This window comes from Lutra lutra, chromosome 11, assembly GCF_902655055.1.
Source record: "Lutra lutra chromosome 11, mLutLut1.2, whole genome shotgun sequence".
NCBI lineage: Eukaryota > Metazoa > Chordata > Mammalia > Carnivora > Mustelidae > Lutra > Lutra lutra.
The window spans coordinates 74,395,617-74,402,975 of NC_062288.1; positions in this window are offsets into that span (position 1 = coordinate 74,395,617).

Consider the following 7,359-nt stretch of genomic DNA (forward strand, 5'->3'; position numbering starts at 1 on the left):
AATATGCATGAGCTAAAATAGGCAGGCAGGCAGAATTACTATTATTATTATTATTATTATTATTAACAGAAAAGATGTAAATCAAAAAAGTGTAAATCAAAAGATTTGTGTAGAAAAGTGTAAATCAAAGATCCACTGGAGTTCAGAGCAGAGAAAGAAAGAGAGACACAGAGAGAGACTCTTGCTGAGTGACTACAGAAAGGCTTGTATTCCAAGTAGGCTTTCCTTAGGTTTAACTGGAAGGGAGAATAGCCTTGATGGAAAGAAAAAACAAGATGTTGGAGAGAGGTGTGAAGTCCAGTTTGGCTAGGGTAAGTCAAAGGCATGACTCTCAGACTGAGGACCCTCTTAAACTTTGTGCCCTGGCACCTCACTTGCCTAATTCACAGAGCTTAAAAAATGGTATTTTTCCAAAGCTCATACACTTTTCCATATTAAAACTAATGGTCCATCTCACTTAAAATCATGCTCTTTCCACAAAAACTGGAAATGCAAAGTATGTTGAGTTGCTCTGGTTAGAGTACAAGAGGGCATAAGAGCCCAACCATACCAGCTTAAGTCACTTCTATTCACCATACACTTGCCCATCCTGTCTCCTCATTTCCTATCCTATCCATGCCAACTACAGAAGAATTCAAAGAGTTTAAATTTTTAAAATTGCATACTTTCATTAATATATTCAACAAAATTTGAGCTTCAAGACTGTCCTAGAAAACGTGCCATGTGGTGATGACAGGATGTTCGTAATAGGAGACATTGGTCCTGCCTCATGGTGCTTATAGCACAGCTACAAATAAAGATCAGGTAGGGGAAGGTGAAAAAATGGAGCCCAAAAGGCTCTAGGGCCAGAGTATGGGAGAATTTGAATACTCACCTAGTTTAGTGCATTTAAGATCACTGGATCTCTGGGGTTCCTGTGTGGCTCACTAGTTAAGCATCTGCCTTTGGCTCAGCTCATGATCCCTGGGTCCAGGGACTGAGTCACACATCGGGCTCCCCACTTAGCAGGGAGTCTACTTCTCCCTCTCCCCCAACTCATGCACGGGTGTGTACGTACGTTTTCTCTTTCTCTCTCTTGCAAAAATAAATAAAGATCTTTAAAAAAAAAAAAGAAGAAGAAGAAGAAGACTAAAGAAGACTAAACTTCAACTCTGGAAACTCTCAGGCATTCAATACTATTAAGGCATCAGATGTCAGAGCAAGCCATTTATTCAGCCAATACCAAAATTATCCAGTACTTACTATGTTCCAAGTACTCTGCTTTGCTTTATTGACTCGTCCTCAAGGAGCACACCATCCTCTGGGGAAGGGAAGCAGTTAGTAAAGCACAATAATACAATGTGAAAAATCTGTAACAGAGGAATAAAGTGTCATGGCTACATTAAAGAAGAGAATACTAACCCTGCCTGAGGAATCTGGAAGAACTTCACTGAGGAAACAACATATGCATCAGTCCTGGAAGGATGAGCAGTAGTCTACCAGGCAGAGAATTTCATAAAAACAAACAAACAAAAAAAGGCTTTTCTTTTTTTAATACATCAAGAGAGGAGCACCAAAATTATGGAAGCATGACAGAGAAGAGCATGTTTGGAGACTAATAAAAAGTGTTGTGCAGTTCAAGCATAATATGGTATAGAATCTTGCATATATAATCTAGCATAATATGGTATAGAATCTTAGAGAAAAGCCTGGGAAGTTTAGTTGGAACCAAATAATAGAGGGCTTTGCGTGCTGTGCTAAGAAGGGAATTTTTTAAATCCCTGTAAAAAGAGGGAATCAAATATATTTAGGTAAGATGTAATGATTGTATTTTTAAATTAAAAACATATTGGGCCATGTTATGAAAAAAGGATTGAATGTAAAAATAAACAGAAGGAGAGATCAATAAAGTGCTATTGTGTAATTAAATCAAGAGAGGATGTGATTACTAATTGATTACTAATTAGTCTAAATGAATGCCAATAATCCAATCCCAATCCACACAAACCAGGAGTCATTGTAGTTTATCTTTCAAAGGAAGAATTTACAGAGTAAGGCAACAAGATATGTCTAACTGATTCTTGGTAATTTCAACATACAGATAAGGCGCAACCGAGGAATAAGAGCACTGAAAGAGCACTTGAAGGGCCATTTGGGAAAAAAATGGAAAAAGAAGAGGAAAGGCGAAAATAATGGCACAGTAACCAAGAGAAAAGGCATCTTTAAGGAGGAGAAAACAGCATATAACATCAAAGACTGAAGATCAAATCAGCTTAGAACTAAAACTACTCACTGGATTTTTCTAAAATTAGTTGTTTTTTTTTTTGTTTTGTTTTTTTTTTGGTAATCATTTTCCAGAGTGATTTCTGGGGAGCAGTCAACAACAAGCCAGGTTTTGGAAGGTCTAATAATCAATGGGAAATTAAAAGTGGAAGCTTCAAGCAAGGACCACCCTTTCAAGATGCTCTGAAGTCATGGGTAGCAGAATGGTAGTGACTGACTACCTAAAGGTATGTGAACCTAAGGGAAGTGATTTTTTAACAAGGAAAAGACATGGAAACATGAGTAAGACAAAGCAAAAGAAATTGGAGGAAAGTGTTGAAAATGCAAAAGAAAATACAATTTATTTTTATAACATCTTGAAGAGCTGAAAATTCTTAGTATATATAGGCAGAGAATCAAGAGCAAAGGTAAAGGTTCATCTTATGTAGACCTTAGATAAAGTTTTATCTATAACAACAGAGACAAGAATAGTGCCTGGTACATGCATGCTAGGCACTGATAATTATGTCTTGAACAAATGTTAGAAAATCTGGGAGTAATGATAAATTGAAGGCTTGTTCTCCATTTTCTTCTTACAGTGGTCATACGTTCAAGATAATATGCAGAGAAAAGCAAGAGAGGCATGGTAACAAATTTAAGGACAGTAATAAATGTTTGAGGTTGTCTCTAGGGGGATTAGAAATTTAGATATCTTTAAAGAAATAAAGAAGTTCCTGAAGATGCAGATGAAATAGGAAATTCTGTTCTGTACGGGACTTACCGATACCTGCCCTCTGATTTTTTTTTTAAAGATTTTATTTATTTATTTGACACAGAGAGAGAGAGATCCCAAGTAGGCAGAGAGGCAGGCAGAGAGAGAGGGGGAAGCAGGCTCCCCGCTGAGCAGAGAGCTCAATGCGGGGCTCGATCCCAGGACCCTGAGACCATGACCTGAGCCGAAGGCAGAGGTTTAACACACTGAGCCACCCAGGCGCCCCATGCCCTCTGATTTTTTTGTAATGTCATCAGCAGCCCACATACAGGAGTATAGAAAGTAAATGAGTACATATCACTATAGATAAGAGCACTTTTGGAGAAGTTAAGGGTATAGATGAGATGACAGTTAAAGTGCCTGGCAAGGGGTGCCTGGTGGCACAGTTGGTTATGTGTCCAACTCTTGCTTTCTGCTCAGGTCATGATCTCAGATCAACTCTTAGTCTGCACTAAGTGCAGAGTCTGCTTGGGATTCTCTCTCTCTCTCCCTCTGCCCTTTTTGCTCTTGCTCTCTCTTTCTGCCATTAAAATGGATAAATAAATCTTGAAAAAAAATTGAAGTGACTGGCAATACATCAATGGATAGAAAGAAAAATGTAATCAGAAGAATTTAACTCATAAACTGGAAGCATTAAGAGGAGTCAAGGCTTAGAGATATTAAGAAGGATAAACAAAAGATATTGTTGATATAATGCAATGAATACTGAGTAACCTTATGACAAAAGATTGTGAACAAAGTATGGGTTGTGTTTAAGAATATGTGATAGAAAAATGAAACTTCCCATAGGCATTTATCTGTTCAGGTATGTGACAGTTGTTGGAACATGACCTCTATTACTGTTAACAGATTTTTTCCCCCAACCAGCCCTATAAACTTCATCAAATCATGTGAATGGCAAAGGAGAATATAGGATTCTCCAAACTTCTGATATAACCCAGATTCTTTCCAGTCACACATGATTTCCAGAAGAATCCAGAGTATCTATTCCCAGAACTGGATATGGGTATAAATTTAATGTGGTAGGAAAAAGGATTCCACACCACAATTTTAATTCTGTATCTTCTTCCAAATGTATTTTGCCATCATTTCTGTACTTGCTCTCTACAAGCACAGAAATACAAAATAATAAAACCAGTACATTTATGCTATAAGAGAAATGTGTTTGACTGTATGAGAACACTACTTAAACAAACAGCATTCTGCGCTGGGAATCCATTACTTTGCTTCTAATGCTGGCTTTACCAGTATATGTTGTCTGACCTTTGGTGGATTACCAAAGCTGTTGGGATCTTGGTTTCCTTACTCTTAAAATCAATTATTTTATTAGCTTATGTTTAAGTTGCCTGTTTGTTTCAAAGTTCCATAGGTTACACATTTCTTTTTTAAAAATTGAGTAGCAGCTGATTTTTTTATTAGTTTTTAATGTTACTGAAGATCTTCAAAAGCCTTGTCAGGTCCCTTTTTAAAAAATATGCATAGCATTTAAAATCTATGCTCCTTGAAGTTTTTCAATTTAAAAAAAAAAAAACAGTTTGAAGCCATTTTATTGGCAATAAAAAAGGTTTGAATTATTATATCTTCCTGGTAAACTGAATCTCTAATCTTTATTTATTGCTTCTCTTTATTGCTAGCAACACCCTCTGCCCTAAAGTCTACTTTTTGGGATAATATAGGACACTAACTTTCTTTTGGTTAGTATTAGTATTTGTTGGTATTAGTATTAGTATTCTTTTGCTTACTATTACTATAGTTGTATCTATCAATTTTTCTGCCACTTTTGTGTTTTAAAGTCAGAATTTAGTCTGTTTATATTTATTATAATAAGTAATAAATTTGAAATTGTTTCTACCCTATTATGTTGGGCTTTCTACTTGGTCTCTTCTCCTATCATTTTTATCCTTACTTGCTTTTTTAAAAAAAGATATAGAATATTTTTGTTGTTATTGTCTACTTGCTTGTTTATTCACTTCCCAACTTTCATATATTTATATTCCATTAGTTTGGAAGTTAAACTATATCAATTCTAATAGTGATCATCCCAAAAATGTTAACATGCATATTTAAATTTACATGTCCAGTGTTATATATCTATTCTCTCATCTCAAACATTATGAAGACCTTAGAGTGTTTTATCTCTAAACATACTTTCATACATAATTTTTATATTCTAACATTTAGTATTCATAAATTGGATATTGTTACTACTGTCTTATACCACCAGGTTTTGTTTGGATTAACCTTATGCGTGCTATTTTCTCTGATTACCGTTCTTTGATTATTCTGTCTTTCCTTCCCAATGATTTTTAAATTCTTCACGAAGCTCATCTTCTAGAAATTCTTTAGAGAGATCTGTTGGTAATAAGCTCCTCAATTTTGCCCTCCCTAAAAAAAAGTCTTTATTTTACCTTTATTCTTGAAAAATTATTTTATAGGTTATACAATTCTATGTTGAAAGTTATATTTTCTCAGAATTTTGAAGATATCATTTCACCGCTTTCTAGTTTCCATTGTTGGACTTTTGCAAAATCCGATCTCAATCTAATTGTTACTCCTCTGTATTCTTTGTATTCAGTCAATTTCTTTTCATTATAGTGAGTCACGGGGGGGATGCTTTTTGATGTACCCTTCTTATAACTGGTGGGTCTTCAAATATGTTAATTTCATAGGTATTAATTACCACATTGAATACTGCCTGTCTCCTATTCATTCTATTCTCTACTTACAGAAATCAAATTACATACCATCATATACGTTCTAACACTATTCTAACACTATTTCTACATGTCTTTTAGAATGTCTTTTGTATTTCTCATATCTTTATTTCATTGTATTGATTTCTGGACAATTCCCCCAGTTCCATCTTCCAATTTACTCATTCTCTCTTTACTTGTGATTAATCTGCTATTTAATTGTCCCAATTGGTTTCCAATTTCAGTTTTTATATTTTTATTTCCATAACTTTTTACAAACTGCCTTGACAGCTGTGATAATGTCTTGCTCTTTACTTACACTTCTGATACTCTTTCACTTAAACATTTATTAATTTTATGTTTTACATGTAATTCTAATATGTCCAAGTTTTGCTGGCCTGATATTACTGTTAATGGTTCAACTACATCTCACTCACAGTAGCTTGGGTCTTTCTGTGCATGCTTTATGATTTTTTTCCTATGACTTCATATTTCTTGAAACTCTATGCATGAAAAAATTTGTTATGTCTGGGGTTTTTGCTTACTCCAGATGTCTACAAGCAACATAAAACCACTTTTAATGAAATTATGACTTTATACCTTTTGATGATATAAAGATAATCTAATCCCATATATCTTGGAATTCTCAGTATGTAAAACTATCAATCTCTATAACCTAAGTCTGTCTGCCTATCTATGTAAAAAGATAAATATAGGTAGATTTTATTTTAAATTTTAAGATTACTACTGATGTCTAACAGAGTTATAACCTTATATAGAGATTTAAAGTCTGACTTCCTACCTCACAGAGACCCTAGTCTTTGTTTTCAGTCCTTCTCCCATGAATCATTCAATCCAAAGCTTTAAGCTTCTGGAGATTGGGAAACACGCCACAACAATTATATGTTTTAGTGTTGGTTTATGTCCCCTGATTTGTCATTTCTTATTGTTTTTGGTCTCTAAGAATTTTCTGTCTTGAAAGCTTGCATTGGCTTGATGGTTCATATCATTGTCCCTTTATCTATAAAGTCTGTTTAATTTTACTTTAGAAAGAAATAAGACTATAAATATGTTTTTTCTATTATCTAAATCAAAGGTCAGCAAACAATGCCTTGTGGGTCAAATACATCCACTACCTATTTTTGTAAATAAAATTTTATAGGAACACAGCCAGATCACTTATGTATTTCCATGGCTACTTTTGTGCTACAACATCAAAGTTGAATAGTTGTCACAGACACCATCTGACCCACAGATCTGAAAATATTTACTGTCTGCCTTTTACAGAGAAGGTTTTCTAACCCCTGATCTAAATCATCAGCAACTGACTTATCTTACAATAAATATGTTCGGTTTAATACAACAGCAAAGTGTTATTTGTTGACTTAACATATGCATATATTCAATATACTATTTAATATCACCATAGTGGACTAGAAAGTCTTTGCTGGCATGAGCTATATACCTAAAGGTTTAAGTAGCATATCTAGCATAGAAATATATTTAATAAATGTCTTTGATGATGATGATGGTGATGGTGATGATGAGATCTTGAATTCCCATAATTTTCTAATCCATGACAGATATAAAAACAGATATCATTTTAGAAAGTTAAATGTACCTGTCAAGTCATTTTGGAATGTGGTAAATCAT